The 22,434-nt window shown below is 37.7% G+C and overlaps 1 long non-coding RNA gene across 1 annotated transcript; it reads left to right on the top strand.

Annotated features, from left to right (window-relative positions):
- Positions 1-3,335: 3,335 nt before the first annotated feature.
- Positions 3,336-9,127, top strand: LOC147654794 (uncharacterized). The gene is made up of 2 exons (XR_015283146.1): positions 3,336-6,847; positions 7,167-9,127. It is a non-coding gene; the product is annotated as an uncharacterized LOC147654794 (long non-coding RNA).
- The last annotated feature ends 13,307 nt before the right edge of the window (positions 9,128-22,434 follow it).

Consider the following 22,434-nt stretch of genomic DNA (forward strand, 5'->3'; position numbering starts at 1 on the left):
GACTGCATTACTGGTATTCACTCCCTGTAACCTCCCCGCTTCGATGGACCATCGAAGGACCTGCACCATCCTTACACCAAGTGCAGGTGTGGGTTCTCACCTGCACTTTGCTGCAAGTGGAACATGGCAAAAGTGTGGCAGGAACTAAGGAGATCAAGACAGAAACAGAAATCTGAAGTAGAATAAGAATAATATTGGAATGTTCCCCTTTTCTTTTTAATCTCTTCTGAGTGATGTACTAAAATCTCTGGAAGACACAAGGAAGGTCAGGTCTAAAAATCCCAGCAGGTCTTGTGTGTTGGAAAAGGGCAAGGTAGTAACCCATTAAGTATTGGTAGATGCAGAGTGTGTTCTCAGGTGAGAATGAACAGGTACCAAATCCCAAACTGTGTATCTCCTCCTCCTGTTGTGTGAATAGATTATCTATTTCCTTGATTCAGTGATGCTGAGTAGAATAAAATAACAGTGTCAGTGTGGAGGGTAGTTTCTCCAATTTGAAGCTAATGATTTTGTTAATTTATGTGTTAAATAATCTCTCTAAATGTCTGAATACACAGTTTAATTAATACTTACTCATATGCTTGAACATAAATGATTACAAAGATTCTTTATTACTATAGGCAATTAATTTATACTTATTTAAGATTTATTTTTTCATGGTCAGTGGGGATATATCCCTCCTGGGTTGTGACCAGTTGCTGAAACATGAAGAATGTAATTTAAGCTTTTATTGCATTTATATTACTACCTCAGTAGTAATGGATTTGACTCTTTCTAGCAGGCATCTCAAATCCTACAATTTGCTGGTCATCTTAAGGAAAAAGAAGTGCTCTGCAAATGGGTAAAAACCAGTCTGCATCTCTTATCTGTGAACCCTCTGAGCCAGCTGCACAACTAATAGAATCAGCTTTTGCTCTTTTCACCTGTGGGGAGCACATTCTCTCTTAATAAAATCACTGCAATTCCACAGTCTGATGCAGTTTGGAAAGAAGTGAATTTTGGACTCACTGAAGCACAAGCCTTTCAAGCAGCATTTTCGGTTCAGAGTGAATGAGTCCAGTATCAGAGCTGGTAATGGAGAGGAGAGGTGCCTGAAATCTCTTTGCAGCTCTGTCATTGATTTCCAGTAGGAGCACAGATGCTTTCAAGTACTTGAATCTCATTCTTCTTTTTTCAGTATTCACCTCCAGCAAGCTCTGTTTAATAAACATTTTTTTTCTCAATGCCCTTGTCCCTAGTTTTATGTGCTTGTGAATTTGAGGCCCTTAAAGATACTGTTTCCAGGGCTGCTTCTTCTTTCCCTGCCAAAACTTAATACTAGTTAACAAACAACATATGATCTTAAGTACTTACAACAAATCTGTCATCCAGATTTAGCAAACATGTTGGGTTTTTTTTTTTAAATCCTTGCAGGATTCTGCATAATTTCTTGGACTTCTTAAAATATCAGTGTAGCTGCAAAAACTTTGTCACAGTTTTGGAGCCTCAAATATCATATTAAGATGGCAGTTTTGGCTGTACACATTTTGATGGGAAAGGAAGGTCATGCATACTTGGCATTTCAGAATCACTGTCAGCTATGTTTAGGAAAGTAGGGTCTTGAAGATAGGACTTAAAGCCCAAAGTATGTGCCTCAGTCCATGCCTCTGGTCTCTACCAGGGACCACCTGGCAGAAATTTTCCTTCTCATTTCTTGATCCAGGATTAATCTCCTCTTAGTCTCCACAAAATGTCCAATTTTTGACTTATAATTATGTTTTTGGCGTTTTTAAATTTATTTTGAGGTTTTTCTTTGTTTTGTTTGGTTTGTATTTTTCTTTTTTTTTTTTTGTGTGGGTTTTTTTTTGGTATGGAGTTTTTTTGGTGTGTTTATTTTTTTGTGTGTGTGTTGTAGGGTGTTGGTTTGGTTTGATTCGGTTTGGTTTGTTGTTTTTTTTTTTTTGGAAAAGACAGTCATGCAGTTCACATTTAGTATTTTCCCAGGACTTGGTTAGCTTAATTAAAAATTATTAATGCAAAAATGTGTCTTCAATTGAAACATTAAATTAAGTACCCTTTGTGCCTCCCTTCTGGAAGCTCTGCTCTTCTTGAAGCACATCTGTTTGGGGAACAATCTGATAAGCTACTGTGACAATGCCTGCAATACAGACTGAGCATGCAGCTGAGTTCCTATGCACGCCTGTATTAGCACAGATCAAAGATAAGTTTAAAAATCCCACTTGTTCCCAGTCCTGTATCTTTGTTTCCTGGGCAAAGCAAAATATGTAGAAAGGAACATACAACCCCAAATATTTACAGCTGTAAGCTGGCAGAGTCTAAAAGTACTGGTTTTACATAGCTATTTCAGCCTCTTTATATTGATACAAATCTCTAGTCTCTCTGAATATGTCTAATATTATTCTAGTTCTCAGCTGTTTACATGAAAAATCACATTTTATCAAAATCCTGTTTCATCAGGGTCATTCTGTAATTTAAAAGACCAGCTGACAAAAATCCTTGACAGGCTGAGGATGGAGCATTTATGCTTCCTGCAAGGAAGAAAGACACAGAGGAGATTTGGGGAGTCAGCAGTTCTAGGAAACTGATTTGGCTCCTGGCAGCCCAAGCCCTGTGTTATCGCTGTGCTCTGCTTGGACCAGGCTACCTTGCTGAACAGATATTAAGCTCTGGCAGCTTAGACTCCCATGCTGCAGGCATAGGCATGGAAATGTAATTTTTAAATGATAGCAGTGTATCTGTTGGAACTCATTTCCTTTTAACCCTCTAAAGAACATGTTTATACATTTTCAAGCAGCAAGCAGGTGTTTCACAGTTCCCTAGCCTGGTGGTATACATGGACACAGGCCATTTTGGTAAATTTGTAATCATTCTTTTTCAATCTCATTCAAGGCTTTCCTTCAGCAGCCAAAGCTCCTGCCTGGGAATGCACAGGCTTGCTAGACAGTGTTTTGTGCTGGCTTTTGTTCTGTGGGTAGGAAGTATTGAGTGGTAGTAATGGGGAGGTGCCTTGCCTTGACTCAGATTTAAGCTGTTTCTGAAGTTTGTGCCACTAGCTTGTTAGGATAGTGCATTAGCATCTGCCAAACTCTTTGTGGGTTTTATTCAGCCACAGAGTCAAGAAGGGCTGAGTGCTTCCTGCAGATCTGGTTTCTTAAACACAGAAGCAGAAAGTTTTGTGCCCAGTCATCTACCAAATTCCTATGTAAAGGCTGGCGCTCTGAGCAGCCAGGGTGGATGAAGCTGTGCCTGGGGTATTATTCTCTTGTGGAGCAAGGCCCTGGGATGCCCACAGCGAGGCCTGGCACCGGGGAGTGCAGCTCTCTGCCTGCTCCTGCAGCAAACATGGGTGCAGGCCAGAGCAAGGCCAACAGCGGCATCCCGGAGCAGGCGGCGAGTGAAATCCTGAATGGGAGAGTCCTCTTGGCACCTGGCAGGCAGCTCAGCTGGTGTGGGACTGCAGAGAGTGTGGATGGGAGGTGAAGTCTGCAGGGAGTCCCCCAGGGGCTGCTTTTTCCTCATTGAATTGTGCAAAATGTTGTGGTATCAGCAGCAAGTCGCACGCTCTCTGTCTCTCTTTTGAGGCAAATCACTGTCAGATTAACTGCTACAAAAGAAATAGCTATGTTGGAAATAATGGGTGAGGCAGATGGATAATCGTATTGTGTCTTTTAAGGGGTAATATCTTATGTTTATAGTACCTTTTCATAAGATCAGAAAGCCCTCAGAAGTGAACAAAAATGGGAAGCTATTTGGAAAGCCTGAAGTAACCCCAGGTAAAATGAGCATTAGAAGCAGCAAGTCATCCAAGTCCCTGCACAGCAGGCAGTGTTATCTTCTGTATGCACAGCAAGCTGAGCTGCTCAGAGTGGTGAGCAGAACTAAACCTGTCACCTCCCAATTGCTATTTAGCTAACTAGCCACAGTCACTTGGTTCTCATGCAAGGCTGGGAATGGGGATAGTTGTTATTCACTGGAACTGCTTTCTGCTGGTCTCTGAAACAGATTCCTTCCTATTCAGCCCTTGTAGAAGTGAAGTGCTGTCTGCCAGCCCTGGGGCTCTTCTTCCCCATCTGGAAATGGGCCATGGCTTCTCTCTGCAATAAACTTTTACCTGCCCTGGTCTTTCTGCTGCCAGAAGCAGCAGGATACTCTGATGTGATCCTGTTGATGAAGCTAATCTATGCAGTTGGTAGGGAAGGCCATTACTAGGGTTCAGAGAGTTAACTTCCCTTAAAGGACTGACTTTTGTGTGCCCAGTCCTGGTCTGAAGTTTTTCTGATTGAGTAGGTCAAAGGCTGAGAGCTGTATACATGTTGATGGGGTGTGATTTTAGGAGAAACCATCCTCCCCTTCACCAGCTCCCCAATCTTCTTTCTGCCCAAGGAAAACAAAGGTGTCTGAAGACCAAGTAAGTTCCAAAGGTTTTCTCAGCACTTGCAAAAACTGTTTGTTTTTCAAAGAAAATATAAGCTAAATGAGACCTGGGGTAAGAGTGAGAGAACAAAGCAAACCCAACCACAGATCAGGTCATGCTCCTGTCCACTTTGTATCTTGCTGGCTGAGGAAATGAGTTTAGGTTGGCTTTCATCTCCTTGAGATTGCTGTTTCGTCCTTATGGGCAGCTGGGGATTTGGGCTATGAAAGAAAAGTTAGCATCTTTGTGCTCTGTGTGTGGAAATGTCTACTTTTGACCTAGAATTTATCAAAGAAGAAAAGCAATAATGGCCATGAAAAAGCTGTTGGAGTTGCTCTGCTCAGTAATGAGAAGATGCAGTGATGCTAGATGCAATTGCTAAGGCCAATTAAAGTAGCTGAGAGGGAAGAAGTCAGTCATGTCATTTTTCCCTCCTCTATAGCTTTAACTGTTCTAAAGGTCACAAATATAACTGTTTACTGGAGACATTTCTAGACATGCACAGACATAAATGCTCAAGAAAATATGTAAAACAAAGGACCTGATCTCTCAAAATATTTTTTGTATTGAGCAACTTTTCTTGCAGAGTGAATCATGTTCTTCACAGCACCTTAATGACCTCAGACATAATTGATTAAACATTAATAAATTAACTCTGTTAGATTTAGATTATGTTTTTTCTTTCCTTTAGGTCAACTAGTAACCAGAACATAAAAGCATTATATATGTTTGAAAGTGATTTTGAAGCTGTTGTATCGATAAGGGGATATCGAAGATATTTTTCTTGTGACTTAAATCTTGAATATGTGATTAACCTCTGTTTTAAGATAGAAGGGACAATTTTCTCTTTATTTATTTATTTATTTTTAATGGGGCTGTGGCATATTCTGTTAGGGAGGGCTGCTTTCTGCTGAGCCAAAACCCAGGAAAACCAAATAAATGTAATGGATTGAGCTAGGTAAAAATAAATATTTTCTTTATGAGACATAGAATTAAGAAGGTAGTGAAACCAAGAAAATTAAATCAGTATCTTTGGTACACAACCAAGGGTTCTGAGCCTTAGCAGTGAATGTATCCCATTTGAAAATATCATCATTTAGGATTCACTTTTTTTACTTTTTGTAATCTAGTGGGTGTTTGAAGAAGACTTGTCCATGGGAGACTGTCCTGTACCCTACTTAAAGTAGAAGCACCTCAAACATCTTTTGGAAGATTCTATTCATTAGGATATTTAAACTTATGGACTCAGATCACATCTTGCTTTATTTTTACCCCTTTGGTAGAAAATAAGGAAATAAAAACTGGCTTAATGAACACATCCAATGAAGGAGCTTTTGTGAAAGGAACCAGAGGGGAAAAAATTTGGGGTGAGTAAGAATGAGCAGGTAAAATCTGAAGAAGCCTATTAAAATTGAGGGATCTAGTCACAGTAGATATTAATACAGAAAGTATCTGCATGCCAGGTCCACTCTCGGCTACATGTGCAAAGGATACAGATGCTAAACACATGTCTGAAAGCCTTTAAATATGTGTCTTTTCAGATGCTGAGCTGAGCTCTATGATCAGTCCATGATGACAATAGAATGGAATGGAAACTCAGCTGGAAGCCTTCTTAAGCTCAACAGAAAAGAATATACATTTAACAACAGTGGCTTGGTACCACCATAAATTTAGAAGTTATCAGCAGCTTATTCACACCATGAAAACCATCAAACCATTAGCGGTGCTGGGACTTGCTCATAGATGAAAGATATTCTGCTTTATAAAGTAGAATACCAAAGATGGCTGAGATAATTGAAAATGATGAATTAGTTTTATCTGACATTCAGAAACTTCAACTGCCTTGTAAAATTAAATAGCTGTGAACTTATGTGGTAGTTTCTTTTCTCTAAATCTTTGGCAATTAAACATGACATTTTTATGACCTTATTCTATCTCTGATGCATATTGTCCCTTAGCATTGCTGGTGACAATATTCACAAATACAATTAATATTTGCAAAAAAATACCTAGACTTTTTTTTTTAGGCAATCCATGTTTTTCTCAGTGACTGTTTGTAGCAATAGACTAAATAGGTACATGTGACTTGAAAAGAAATAATTCCTTTGCGTGGTTCTAGATTTACATCACTTAGCTGCAGTCTGATGGTCTTTCTTTGTATTTTAAAACAGATGAGAATTTATAACTCAGGAGTGATGGCTCCATTGAACTATCCCATTTATCAACAACTCAATTCACTGCCACTGCCTGGCATTGATAATTTGTTGCCAAAATCTGTCAGACAAAAAGAAGTTCTTGCCTCAGTGATGGATGGCTCTTCTGAACAAAGATCTTTTTCCCATAAAATACCGACTCTTTTCTTTTTGTCACAAGCTAATTTTAAGTGCCACAGCAACATCAATACGGTGTCATTCCACCAGGCTGGGCCAGCAGGTGAGAATACGGATTTGTGCCACTGTTTTGTGAGTTGGGGGCTGAAGCTCAGTCCAGACACTCTGTTGTCACATATCTGGGGTCTGTATCATGATGTCCAGCTCTACTTAGGCTGTACTACTTCAGGTCCCATGTCATGCTAGTCCTCTTTTGGGTCTCTCAGCGCTGGTGCTTCATGGTCAGCTCTGTTCCTTTAGGTGCAGCAGCACTCGAGCCTGTTCTGTACTCTGAACTGCTGAGGAAATTAAAGCTGGGCAGAATTTTTTTGCCTGTCTAGTTTTTCTGTGTCTTTTTTTAATAACCTGTTTGTTTCCTTTAGACCATTTTCATATAAGACACATCAAGAATGTTCTCAAAGACGTGAAGATCCTTGGCATTTTCTGGAGGAAGAAACTGAACTCATTGCTGACACTAAAAGAATATCAGTGAAAGCTTAAATTATAATGGACATCTAAAGTTTTGCACAGGTGGAGAGGAAGATGGTTAAACATTCATTATTGTTCTCTTTGTATCAGGAAGGACTACTTTCTTCTAAATATATTTCTTTAAAGCAAGGAACTCTTCACCTTCTCTGGAATCCCTTAACAATTTTAACTTTTTAGGGAGAAAATTATGAAATGCATGTTCTCCTCATATAAAAAGCATTGCAGGGGACTACTGTGCTAAAGCAGAGCAGTACTACCATTTACTGTTCTAATGTATTCAGCTAGTTCAGCAGAGCTTATTGCACCCAGATTTTGTTGGGAAATGGGTTAGCATTATGCAGTATTGTATCCTGTAGCCATCAGATCCATGCAAATTCAGTAATCGTGTTATGTGAAGCTTCCTGTTGGCCTGGGCAACCAGAATGTATAAATTAAATCTCTATCCACATCCAAACATGGTTTTAAATGATACTGAGCAGCGTGAAAACCTAACAACCAACTTAAATAATGAGCCATGAAATAAGAAGGATTGCTGAAATCATCTTAGATTCTTGTATCTTTGTTCCATTATGCTTCCATGTTTCCTTAGAGCTTATAATTTTTTTCTTTATCCCTACTATTTTAAAGTTCTACCTCGATAAACAAGTGGCTGCCAGCAATCCAGAATAAAAATAAGTCTATTTTTTTAAAAAGTATTTTTTCCTGAAACCACTTCTATGATGTTTTGTATTATCCCAGTGAAAGAAAACTTAAATATATCGCAGAATTGCACTTGACTATAGTAGATCAAGTGAGCTAAAAGTCCCAAGCTGATAGTGGCTTTTCCAGCTCTGTTTGTGAGGCAATGGCTGAGGAGTTATGTTAAGTGTTTATATATGTCTATAAAGCAGAAAGCTCAAAGTCTCCTTTGCAAAAGATTTTTGAAGATGAGCTACTTAGAAAGTTAATACCTCTCCTCATGTTTGGTAGTAAAAATGCCAGTGGTCGAGTTCAAATGATGGTGTTTTTATGCATAAAAAAATTACCTTTATGTAAGATCTATGGAGGAACATGAAATAGTTGATAATAAGTACTTTGTCTGCCTACTTTGACTTCCCTCAAACCTGTCCTGCTTGTGTTGTTGCAATGCACCAAATCTAAAATTCAGGTTCTTCATGCGCAGACCGTATACATGACATCCCTCACATATCGGCTTTATTGAAAGGAAAGTGCAGCTTAATTACTTATTAGTAGATTAAGTACAAATAGAGCTATAAAGTTCTAGTTTGAACACATCTGGATTACTGTACAGAATGTAGGACTGACACTAGAAAGGACACAAAAGAAATAACATGAAGTGAAGAAAAGAGCAGGTAAAACATGGGAAGATGAAGAGACAAAATTTATGTATCCTTTAGAAGAATACAAAGGACATGAGAGCTGTAAAGTACATTCAAAGTAACACCCCTAAATGAAGTCACTAGCAGTGAACACAAACCAATGCACTTAAGAAAGAACTACAAAGCAGACAATAATGAATAAAATCCTGCTGTTGCATGAATTCCTAAAGGAATTACTCAAAACCAGAGCTATCCATAAATGGTGTAATGCTGGGGAAAGATTAATTCATGTAATTGATATTTAACTGTTATTTATTTACAACCAAATAAAACCCCAGACTTCACTAGAACAATTATTTTATATTAAATAATAATTAATTATTGGTATACAGCAATTGAAAAGTAATTACCATGGCGTTGGTATATAGTATTTTATTTTCCAGTCTCAGCAGATGGCTTTAAAATATTTTTGTTATTAACTGATACAGATAAATGTCTTATTGAATAAAAATAAAATTGATATTCATTGACTGTCGCTTAATCATTTACTTTCATTATTTCCAACAGGATTCTTTTAGAGCCCTACCTGTCTTTTTTCCTCCCTTCTTCCCATCTTTATGCCTGAGGATACTAATAACGATGAAGTGAGAGTAGAAAGTCATAAGAATCATTTAATTATTTGGCAGGTAGTGAAATATTTTATCCTTTCTAAACTGCACAGAATGTGCTTGTGATTAGAGAACAAATTTAATAAAACAGAGCATATTGATTGCCAAAGGGGGGATTTTTTTTCCCAAACTAATGGTGCTAAGCACTGTAGGAGACTGTACAAAATAAAGGTACTTGTTCAGACAGCTGTCATCTGCAAGAGTGATCCAGATGTAGGAAACATCATAGCTGTGAAAAATACGATGATATTATCACAGATAATCCCTGCAGAGAAATTCTGATGGAATGCAGCTGTTCTAGATGTTACTATAATTCAGGTATTTCTTAAAATACATGGGTATTTGGTCAGCTTTATACTTTCACAGCATTTTGCATCTGAGGATCTCCAAGCACTGTGTCAGTGGCAAATATTTGGACTAAGCACCTTATTTATGAATCCATCCCATGCAAAAACTGGATAGAAAATGACTGTCATGCTTTGCGAAATTTGTCTTTCAGAGCTCACCTGTGTTTATTTTCAGGCGAGTGTAAAAATTCTGCAACAAAATACCATTTTGAAAGAATTTAACAAGTGTTAAAACATCAAAAATGTGAACACTTTCTCTATAAGGTAGAAATTATAAATATAATATATGTATATTGTTATAATGACATTAATATTACGGAAGTTATAGCATTTCCACTATATCTAGACAAAATACTTCACTGTTTTTCATGGTACTGAAACAAGCATGCTGAAATTATTTGTTTTGACAGTTCTCCCCCAAAATATAGTCAAATTGGACACATACTTGTGAAAGGTTTTCATTTCCAAGTAATTATAGTTTTTCTGACAGGTCTGTCTGTCTCACCATCTATTTTGCCCAGCTTAGAGCTGCTTTCTATTTTAACTGAGGCCCAAAGGACATGCTTTCTAGATGACACAGGAGTTGGTGACTTGCCTTGCATTACAGCTCCTGGCTTGCAAGATTTGTTCTCATTCTGAGAGAAGGAATTTGGATATGTTCATCTTTGACAGCTGTATTAGCCTGGCACATGCTGCAGGAAAAAGTGTCAGCATTCAGTATTGTTCAAAACATGAAGATATGCTTGGCCATACTCTTTTAAAAACTGGAAGCAGGCTTGAGGTTCTGTGAACTTCCTTCTGATTTCCCAGCAGAGGAAGGACATCAGCCCGCTGCAGCAAGGCCAGAGGCTGCCAAGCTGATTAGAAGGATTCAGCACATCTCCTATGAGGAAAGGCTGAGAGAACTGGGTTTGTTCAGCCTGGAGAAGAGGTGGCTTTTGTGTAACCTAATTGTGGCCTTTTGGTACCAGAAGGGAGCCTGCAAGAAAGATGGGAGAGACTATTTACAACAGCACACACTGGCAGAGCAAGGGAGAATGGCTTCAAACCATTGTTTGAGAGTAGGTTTAGATTAGATATTAGGAAGAAATTCTTCACTGTGAGGATATTAAGACACTGGAATAGGTTTCCCAGAGAAGTGGTTGATGCCCCATATCTGGAAGCTCCAGGACAGGCTGGATAGGGCTCTGAGCAGCTTGGTCTAGTGAAAGGTGTCTCTGTCTACTCAGGGTATTGGAACTAGGTGGTCTTTAAGGGACCTTCTAACACAAGCCATTCTATGATTCTCTATTCAGGTAATGGCTTGGCATCTAGAAATTTGTGAAACAACATGCTATTTCACAGCAGATGAATCTCTCTGAATCTTCATTTGGACTTTGAAGAAATGTTTTTCCTAATGTTCTTGCTACTATAGGAATTATTTATTTGATCATTGCTCTTTTTATTAGGAAAAAAGAAATTAACCCGTGACAATATGGTGTCTGGTATATTACTTCTCCTTACAAATTAAATAACTGGTCTAGTTAAAAGAGTTTTACACTGACTGAAAAGCTTAGTATGGAAATTCCAGTTCTTAGATATCACTCATTCCAGTGTGAGAATCTAAAGATTGATCGTTCTAAAAAAATAACCTAGCCAATGATTTAGTCACAATTAGGGTTGATGCTAGTATTGACTTTTAATAGTTGCTAAAACAATGTCTGTTCTCTCGTCTATATTCAGCTAGCTTGATATACCAAACCAGTTCTTAGAAAAAACACTAGAAAATACAAGTAAAATAATTATCTCATTCTATTTTCAAAAACTCACAATCTTGTGATGTTACATGGTCATTCTCCAGTGTTCATGGTCATGTGAAAGCTCTGTGTTTTGGACTGGAATAATACTTGGCACTACAAGAAAACAAGGCTTTACAAATCTATCAGAAATCAGTCAAGAACAAGAATAAACACACTCATGTACTCATTTCAACAACAACAGGAAATTGGTGAGCACTATTCTTACATGGTATTAAAGTAATAGAAACAAATAGAACTTGATGTAACAGGGAGGACAGATTCACAGAATACTTTGTCAGCACCTTGCCTTATAACATTTAAGGGAAGGAGATGCCTCTGCTCTTTTTAAGTGCAGAACTGTCCATGTGCACATAATTGTTTCATGTCAAGGTTAATGAGAAAAAAAATCATATTTGAATCTTAAGTTCAGACCATAAATCTGTCAGGATCCAAGAAATCTTGATCTTCCTGGGCCTACTGGTGAAAAGTAAGGATGAAAAAGGTTTTCTTCAGTCACTAATCAAATTAGGCTTTTAGCCTTGACATAAACTGAGGAACCTAGAACTTAAACCCTTTCTCTGACTAAAGCTTTACTTTGACCAAAGCAGATGTTTGATTATAAGTACAGAACAAAATAAATAGCTTTAATTCAGGCTGGACTGAACTGCTGGAAGAACATCAAAACTCAATCTCCACAAAACAGAAAATTTAAGACAATCCCATATGTGTTGTTATGATGGCTGGATGCACCCAAATTGTGACTTTGTAATCTAGTGCAGCAGGTATAAAATGATACTGCATTTGAAAGAGGTGGCTTTGGACTCCCATTTCCCATTCCCATCCTCATGCTGTCTCCTTGTGCCTCCCACAAACATGAGTGTTATCAGCTGGTAATCTGCTTGAACAACCAAGTCAGAAAACATACAAAAGAGAAAATTAAGTTTTGGGTACTAAGTTCTCTTCAGGATGTAGTCTACACTGGGATACACTGGGTTTCTATGTGAGAGAGAAGATTCAAGAAGATAAATAAATTTATAAATATGAAGAAAAATAAATTTTGTTTTTTCCTTTCTGTCTTCATTGTCGTCATAAAGTTATGTCCCTAAGTTAATTTTAGATACCTCTGTGGGTTTGATCTGTTCATGCACAAACACCTGGAGAATTAGTTACTTTTGATCTAGGGTTTGAAGATATTTCAGTCCAGCAGGTGTTGTCTGCTTTCCTTGTGATTCTTAGTAATCCTTCTAGGTGACTGACAAATATTTTACATTCTTATTGTTGGAAATACACTTCTGAACTCCATGGTGCTAGAGAAATGTGTCACAGTCATTAGGTCTGTCCCACGTGCAACTTCCTCTGCAAATCCCATCTCAGCTTTCAAAGAACAGGTTAGGATGTGAAAGCAAATACTCCTTGAGGAGAAAAAAGGCATTGTTTAGCATCCTGTGTCAATATGCATAGAAATATTTTTCTAATATAAAAGAAAAAAAAAAATGCATTAGGGATCTTTCCTGACTTGGAGGACTTTTGTTCTGATGCAAAAATGAGGGAGTGCATAAGGTCCTCTGTGAAGCTCCCAGTCAGAACTCACACTGTGGTATGGTTTGAAGGGGTATTGTGGCATTTCTTAGGAAGAAATTCATAATTTATTAAATTTATGAAGTGTTACTACACATGGTACCTGGCTACTGCCTAGAAATTACATTGTCACCTTAGTCTATCTGGGAACTTTTGACACAACACAAAGGGATACAAATTGCAAAATATACCAAACAAACTCAGACCAATTTTTTTACTAACATTTTATTTTTTGTATTATCAATCTTTGTAGTGTCAAGGTTATTCTTTTCACTTGACATTTCCTTCACAGATATAGCAGCTACATAGGTCATCTTCTGTATCTTTCAGCAGTGACAAGCGGTGTGCATCTACTGAAGGTTTGTCTGCTGGCTGAAGTCTTATGGGTGTGCTTCCCTGTTCCTTGGAGATGTTCAACTTCAGTGCAAAATTAATTTTTTTATTTGGGTTGTCCAGTGTATTAGTAAATATCTGTCTCAAGTTGAAAACATCAGTGAAATATTTTCTGCCTTAAAACTAAAGCTTCGGATTCTATCAGTAGTTGGTTACTACAGGGAGAGCCTCTCTTTTTTATGTATCTTTCCAGTATTCTCTCAGTCTACCATTATTTAGCTTTTTCCTTTTTGGAGCAGTATGACTATATGCTACTTATAAAGAAAGTTTAATTGCCACTTTGTGCTTCAGCACTCCTGTAGTTACCAAGTGATTATGAATCTTACATTTTTAGTCCATAATACCCACACAAGATAAACTCTGAGTTACTTTAGAGATACAGTATTTAAATAATATAAGTTTTAATGAGATTTATATGATGATTTCTTATGCCTTTGATCAACATTTGCCTTTGTCCAACAATTCTCTTATCCTGGTAGGGTGATTTTGAAGCATGCTCTTGGGGCACTGCATGGTGATGAATGAACCTGTGAGAGCAGAGGTTTGTTTCATTCATGCCCTTACTTGCATTTCACTTATTCACTAAGTTATTGAAGCACCCATATTATTGTGGTGAGATTTTTTTAAAGATGGAGAAAAAAGGCCTATGACCTTGAAAAGTCACAAATATGAAAAAGCGCATGCTATTTCTCTGCTGTGCTCTGTTGAACCAGTACAAACATCCCTAGGCATTTCTACCACAGAGAATTGTCTCTGTGTGCTTTCCCATGCAAATGGAAGGTGAAAACACATTGCAAAGTGTCAGTCATTCTAAAAATGTCCAGTACTGCATCAGTTTTATAAGACAATGTGAAAGGGGAGGGTATCACAGCAATAACATTAGATCATTGAATTGTATCACAGAAGCACAGAATGGTTCCAATTCCCCTGCCATGAACAGGGGACACCTCCTACTAAACAAGACCCATCCAGCATGGCCTTGAACACTTCTAAGGATGGAACATCCACAGCTTCTCTGGGCAACCTGTTGCAGGCTCTCACCACCCCCACAGAAAAGAATTTCTTTCTAATATCTAGTCTAAATCCATTCTCTTTCAGTTTAAAGCCAAAACTACCCTAGGCTGCTTGAAAAGAAGTGTGGCCAGCTGGTCTCTCTCTGCCCTTGTGAGAACCCACCTGGAGTTCTGTGTCCAGCCCTGGGGCCCCCAGCAGAAGAAAGACATGGACCTATTGGAATGAATCCAGAGGACAACCACAAAGATGATCAGAGGGCTGGAACATCTCTCCTATGAAGGCAGGCAGAGAGTTGGGGTCTTTCAGTCTGGAGAAGAGAAGGTTCTGGGGAGACCTTATTGAGGTGTTTCAGTATTAAAAGAGGGCTTACAGGAATGAGGTGTACAAACCTTTTAACAGGGTCTAACAATAATGTTAAAGTAAGAGTTAATGGTTTTAAACTAAAAGAGTATATATTCAAACTAGATATAAGGAAGACTTTTTTTAGAATGAGGGTTGTGAAACACTGATACAGGGTTCCCAGAGAGGCAGTAGCCCCATCTGTGGGAGCATTCAAGGCCAGGTTAATCTAGGTTCTGAGCAACCTGATTTCATTGAAGATGATCCTTCTCATTGCCGTGAGGGTTGGGTTAGGTGACCCTTAAAGGGCCCTTCCAATCCAAACCCTTCTATAAATCTATGATTTTATGACCCCCTCCAAATATCCCTCTTGCTGTTTTGAGCTGGTTGCTGCTTATACTATATAGCCTGTGAGAGTTGTTCTTTATCTTGCAATCTGTCACATACATGGGATTTATCTACTGGTGAATGTCATAGTTGCATGAATTACTGGAATACCTCCACAACATGCAACTATTTTATGGTGACAGGGAAATGCATGAGACAAATTGGTGTCATTGCCAAGATCTCTGTCCAGCCATCAGAGGTTGGCATTCCTTTGTTGTTTCATGTTGCACTATGAATCGGCTGTGCTTTGCTAACAATTTCCTTTCTGCCATCCAGCATAAATGGAGAAATTTGTATTCTCAGAGAAAGAGAGTTATACACATATTTTTGATGCAGCAGAAGGGGCAAGTAATGTTTATGTGCACCAAATAAGTGGAGTTTTTTTTTACATAAGAGCCAAACTTAAGTAGTTTGTGGTAGGCACTTTGTAAGCCCCATGCACTATTCTGCTACAGATAATTGTTTCCAGTAAAGACCTGTTTCCAGCATCTGTGTTTTGTGGGGATGAAGAAGCATGCAGCCTCTATGTGGCTGCTGTAATCAACAGATGTTTGCTGGTAGGTAGCACAGAAAAGAGAGTGACTCCATATAAACAGAATTGCACAGACAGTATTCACACTGAAATTCCCTCTGCCTGGAAAGTTCAGTCCTGCAACAGTTGTAAAAAACTCTAGTCTGCACAGTCTCAGCACTCAGCCTTCTGTCCTCAGTGGACACAAACAAAATCCATGTGAAAACCAAAACCAGAAGGTATATAGTCAACCTGCCTTGCATCACACCCTGTGATGGAACATACAGAATCAAATAATTAATAATTAATATATTAATTAATTAATATAATTAATATTAATACAGAAACAAAGAATTAATATACAAAGAATTAATATCAATATGGATTCCACAGAGGAGTGGAGAGAGGCCTTTGAAAATTCTTTGACAACAATATGTCCATATCAAATCATATGCAACCACATCTCAGCATCTTGATCCTCTGAAGTTTAAGAATTCCATCTACAGATTCATATGCAAAATTAAGAGCAAGTGATAGAAATCACCCCTCCAATCATAATGGAGTATTTCATCATGAGTAAAGAGGACACTCACAATCAATCTACCATTGTATACAGGAAGCTTTATGAGATAGTGCAGTTAGTAAAAGAATAATCCTTCAAAAGTGTGAGGAATCCCAGGTACTCTTTTGACAGATAAGGACAGTCATTTGTGGCTCATTTTTATATGGCTTTTTTATTGCAACAGCAACATTAAGACCTACAGAATACTGCAAAATTTACAAAGTTAATATTTGTCCAAAGTTGTTCCTGAAATTGCAGTTGCATAATTCAGATGTTGGTGTACGTGGGGTTTATTGCCAACTTCTAACTATGAGGTGAATCTGTAATGAGGTTCTCAGGTATGTAATAAAAGGAAATACTGTTAGCCTGCAACTCTTTTCAGTAATCTGCAATACTGGGGTTCAGTTTCATTTGGTTGTACTTACATTCCAAAATTTAACTCTTAATACTGAACTGGTCTGTTAAATTCTACTTATAAGCATAGGTCAATACGAAAAAAAATGAAAACAATCGATTGTGTACATCAACTAGTCCAACTTCCTGCTCAAACAAAGGCTAGTTTCAAAGTTTAGATAAGGTTGTTCAGGGCCTTGTCCATCTAAATTTTTAAAATCTACAGAAATGAAAACCTATTCATGGGCTCAATCATGTTCCTTGAGGAGAAAGTTTTTTCTTAGCAAGACTGAGTTTAACTTACACTAACTTGTGTCATTTTCCTGTGGACCTTCAAGATGAATCTGTCTTCATCTTCTGTTAGTGTCCCTTTATATTGCAGGGAAGAGGAAAGAGCAATTAAACTTTCCCAGAGTTTCCTCTTCTCTGTCAGCTTCCCCTCATTATGATCATTATGATCACTTTCCCTTGAGCACTTCAGCATCCTCATCTTCATTTTCTCCTACTCCTGAGTCATAGGTCTTACCAATGCATAAAAATGCTGATCCTGAAGACTCACAAGTTGCAAAAAAAAAACCAAAACCTTTTTATGTCAAATAAGCTTCTTTTAAGTGACTTTTTTTGCTGTTTTTGTATTCCAATGTTATGTATGAGACATCTTCCTTCTCTGGTCTATTATTGCAAGAGTAGCTGAACACAGGAAAGCTATGATCTGTAATGTGCAGTACACTGGAGAGAAACAGAGCTCAATTACTCTTTTGCACTCATAGAAATTGCCTTACTTTAATTCCTTGAAATACTTGTGAACAACTTTGATCTTTAGAATACTTAAGGATTGTGTCATTGTTATGTAAATCTTAGACTAGTTCTCATGTTCTTTACTAAGTTGAATTATCCCAATTTCAATTGCATGTCTCTGGTCCTTATGATGTTTTTTTGAACATCTAGGACAGACAGTGCTTAAAGGTACTCCTGTCTTATAATATCAAGCAAGGAGCTTTTTTGCTCCCAAAGAGAACCTCATATGACATTTTCATTGTGTGGGACATATATTTTATTTATTGTTATCCAGAAAATATTTTTAGAACTATTCTGAACCTTTGTTTTTGGGCTCTTTTTCTCCACAAATATTTTTCCTCTGTTTCCTTTTGAATTCTTGCTGGATTCTGTAAAATTAATCCAGCCAAGAGTTCATCTCCTCAGAAAAAGAGGACCACTGTGAACAGTTTATCAGTCTGCTAGTTGCTCTCACTAATCTCAAAGAAACTGGCATTTCAGACTGACAGCTACAGTCCCTTGGCATCATAAATGTGTCCTGTCTTTCAGTGAATTATGTGAAATACAGAAAAAAAGGAAGAAGTGAACTTTGTCTGGATCTAGCTAAGACACCTTTACTTGAGAAATCTGTTTGATTTCTCACATGACAAGGAGTGAAAAATAATTTTTTAACACATCTATGTTAAATTTTGGCTAGTAGATACAAGAAGAAAGGTTTTTGCTTCCAGCTGCAAGTAAGAGTGAAGATGCCCGCTTTACCAACTGTTCTACTTAAACAACAATTATCCAAGTAATGAACTCTTCTTTTAACTTTTATTTCAGGGTACAGAAAATTATTTTTATATAACCTATGGTGATGATCTTTGAGCTCTCTTTTTATGGTTTTTTGATTATTACATTACCTTCACCATTAGGAAGAAAGCAGTGTCAGATTCTTCCTTATTTAAGTCTCAGCCTTTCAGTGACTGCTTTTTTCTGGAAGGACAGCAATGGCTGAGTGAGCTTTCATCCTATAATAGACACATTTCTCACTGGTTCTATTATATATTTTGTCTTTTCCCATTTATTATTATTTTTCTTTCACACATTCAGTTTACACACTCCTCTGTAGGGATAAGGTTACAATCATAAACACTCTGGTTTATCAAGTTACTTTCTATTTTCTGTTCTTTTTTCTTTTTGTGCATATGCCTGTAAAACAGTGAATACATGGATGTGTGCACTCTGTGTTTTGGGCTGAATATTGTTGAGCAATACAAGACTGAAGAATTACTTCTCTCAGTTGCAACAGCAGCTATGGGGTCTTTAAATAAATCTATTTGCCTCAATACGTCGTTGTCTTTTTACCCACATTGTCTGCACTTTGCAGATCTTCACATGGTTATGTAAAGCAACACTTGTCTCTTGTTTCTAAATGAGAGGAAGGTCCCTTCTTTTCCAGTATTTTGATTTCTCTGGAATGTGCATATACTTTGTCCATAGTTCACACTCTGTATCTACTCAGGATTATACAATTTCTTCTGGGTGGCACACTCTTTTAACTGTGTCCTCTTTAGCCCCTGTTACAAATTTATTTGCCACAAACAATACCACAATTTGCTGTTCAATCTTTTATTATTTATGGGAATTAATTTTTTTCTTCTGAATAATAAACAAGCTTTCATTTTTATGTGGGGACAACAAATGACTGTATTTGATGAATGGAGATTAGTAGAAGTTCAAAGTTCAAATCACCATAGAATGGTCATTCACATAAAGTAAATAAACCAGACATCTATGACCCTGATACTACCCTGTGAATTGCTGATTGACCCCACTTTTCTTGCACATATGCTCTGACATTTCAGCTAGATGTTTTAGCAAGGCCTAGACAAATTCCATTCATCTATGTGTTCCTGAACACTGAATGTTCCATCTGAATTCAGTGCTGGCCGAATAGTTGACACAAAGAACAATTACCCAGTGAAATCCTCCTGTTCTGATTGTGATTGCAATATCTCAGCCATCAATTCTTAAAAATCTAGTTTGGTTTTAAAGGGTGAGAAGCAGACCTAAAACAGCATGGAATATCCAAATTGCAAAATTCCCAGACATTTCAAGCTGTGTGTGTTTTTAGAAAGAATGGAGGGTTTTCTGTCTGTTTACTGATGTCCCTAATAGTGTTTGTGAGCTTTTCTCACTTGTACAAAGCTGTCATTACAGTGACAGTAATAAAGGGTGCAGTATTACCTCCTCTAGCCATCAAGTTGTTTCACCACTTTACCTGGAAATTGTAAAAAAGTCCTAGTGGGAAAGAGTCTGACCCTTGGAAAGCAACGACACATGAAAAAGCAAAGTATTTGCAGTCACAGCTGGCTTGAAGGTCCAGAAAGATAATTCTGTACTGCAAGATGTACAATACACACCAGGCAAGTGTTCAATAAGCGCACAATTTCTTGGCAAATAAATGGTATTCAGTCCTCTCTGTGAGCTTGATAAATGTTTTATTTGCATGGCAAGGTGTGAGAGGGGCAGGAGCTGACACATCAACATGTACATAAAACATTTGTCAGACATCTCCAGACATTCTGTGTAGTACTGTTCAGTAAATGAGCAGTCTGAGCCAAGTTGTCAATATTATTAATGCCATATTCCAGACTGGACTGCTGTTTATATAACTCTGACTGAATTTTACTGGTGTATTTGAGCCTTAATATTTTTTGTTCTTTCGTGTGTTTAAAACTTGTGTTTGTTTTTCCACCTGACACTCAGTTATACTGTTGCAAATAAGATTAGTGGTATCAAGAGGGTAGTTTATTCTTCTTCCCACGTGTGTTTTGCCCATGCAAGATGTTTCTAGAAAGAAAACTTTCTTAAGAGGCTCAGAATGTGCCTGACAAAGTAGTTTTCAGTGAAATAGAATGATGTGTCTACGGGCTGTAGTCACAACCTGGTAATTTTTGGATTGTGTGGGTTATAACAGAAAACATAAAAAGCACAAACAGATTCACTGCTAACTTGCATGTTTCTCCTTAAACTTTCTTTTAAGGTTTTACTAACAGTAATTGTGTTTTGCAAAGTTGCTCTGTCTTGTTTCAAACAACACTTCTTAAAATCTGTGTTCTAAAAGCTGTGATATACAGCTGTCAACATATATGTCTACTATACACACAATCTGAGTAATTTGTCCCTTTCCAGTTTAAAGAGTAGTTGAATATGTCAGGTTAAAAAGATATATGCAGTGTTAGCCTTAGATATTTGGAATACACTGCATTTCTTAAATGGTTAGAAAAGCTCAAAGTACTTGTGTTTTGCACACCATGTCACAAGTTTCATGAGCAGATCCATATGGGACAAATTAGAACCAAAAGAATTTCCTGCAAAACATATATCCTTACTAGACTTTTTAAATTAAATTTGCATCATTTTATGAGTGTTGTTCCTCTTTCTCTGGGCAACATGTCTAACAAAGTGAGTTTCTGCCATAAGCTTTGCAACGTGGGCAGGCACACCAAGGTCCCCCCTTTTGTGAGGAACCATATTTTGGACCATCTCTCTATTGGGCTGGTCACATCCAAATCTTATATATGCGAGAGATTTATCTTGCATTAATCTGATTGTTCAGATGCAGGTATTGAGGAAGCAGACCATAGATCTTTGTTGATATCCACGCAGGATAGGTACATGGAAGGTCTGGTCCAAAGTACAGAAAGGCTTCTCCAGGTGGGCAGGACAATAAGGCATCAGTGAGGGCTTGTGAAGCCCCCTTTTGTCCTGTATCTCCAGGTTTGTAGGGAAGTAGTAGGGTGGGTAGAAGAGAAATTCTCTCTTGCCAGAGAAAGCATCCACTGTGTGAAGGGGGGTAGCCCTGCCCTTGCTGCTGAGTGCTGTGACAGTCAGGAAACGTGATATTGCCCTGCTGAAAGCCAGCACAGATGGCAGAGGCTGTTTATACACTTCTCAGCAGCAGAGAAAAGCAGAAGGGAGGGCATTAGCAATGGTAACTATTATGCAACTGGTAATTCAATGAACTGACTCTTGGGAGTCTTTTAGATTTCCATGGTGTAGTTAATGTAGTTTTAATTGAAGATATCCATATGCAGGGCTAGATTTGGGTTATAATGGTTTGTGTAGGTTTTGATGTTCCTGTATCTCAGGTGGAATAGGTAACTAAATTAAGACTCTACTTATCTGTCACTTACATAAAGGACTACAAAATATCCCAAGACTGTTCCTGTGAAAAACAGGTTAATCTTTTTATGCTGCATTTTACCTGCAAAGGTACACTGATTAAAGGTTTTGTGTCTTTGGTATAACATCACACTACTGTGCAGCCTTATGACAAGGTGCCATTTTAGTGGTATTTCCAGAGACATACAATTTTTTACCAAAAGCTTACCTGTCTTCAGCCTACTTGAGTTGGTTTTGGTAGAAAGACCAGAAAAATGTAGTTGCAACTGTTAGGAAATACATATTTTGGGCAAGTTGCATAGCTGTGAATCTGGTCAGTTTATTATATATGCTTGCACCTATGCGGAGATCAAGACACTGATCTAATAAATGTGATCTAGTTTGTTCTAAGGGATACATTTGCAAGGATAGATTTTAAAAATCTTGATGACAAATATTCATCAATGCATACTGCTTTGTCATAACCTTTCCTTCTTTGAAAAGGCCATAGTGCTAAGATACTGCTTGCAGTCTGAGAAGGTATGTATCCCATTCTTGGATGTAGTAACAACTGAGATCTTAGTACCAGGTTGAGATTCTGTGATTATGATTAACCAATCCCCATTTGTGTCTTTTTGTATTTGCATTACACTATTGTCTATGATTATTTAATCATATGCTGTATTATCCACATAAATCCTTGTCTTGTGGAAATATAGTACAGACCTTTTTTGGAGATGAACCAAAGATTATGGTTAAAAAGTGCGATGACTCCAGGTTCTACCTAATTTGCTGCAGATACTAAAAAGTGGACAAGTAAAACTTTGAATATGGATTTGGAAATATTATTTGTTTCCCATATTGTTTCAGGAGATAAGCAGAAGAATGGATATTATTATTATTGTTATCATCAGGCAAAAAAAAACAAACAAGAAAAGGTATTTCAT

This window comes from Cyanistes caeruleus, chromosome 2 (genome assembly GCF_971803275.1).
Source record: "Cyanistes caeruleus chromosome 2, bCyaCae1.hap1.1, whole genome shotgun sequence".
Taxonomy (NCBI): Eukaryota; Metazoa; Chordata; class Aves; order Passeriformes; family Paridae; genus Cyanistes; species Cyanistes caeruleus.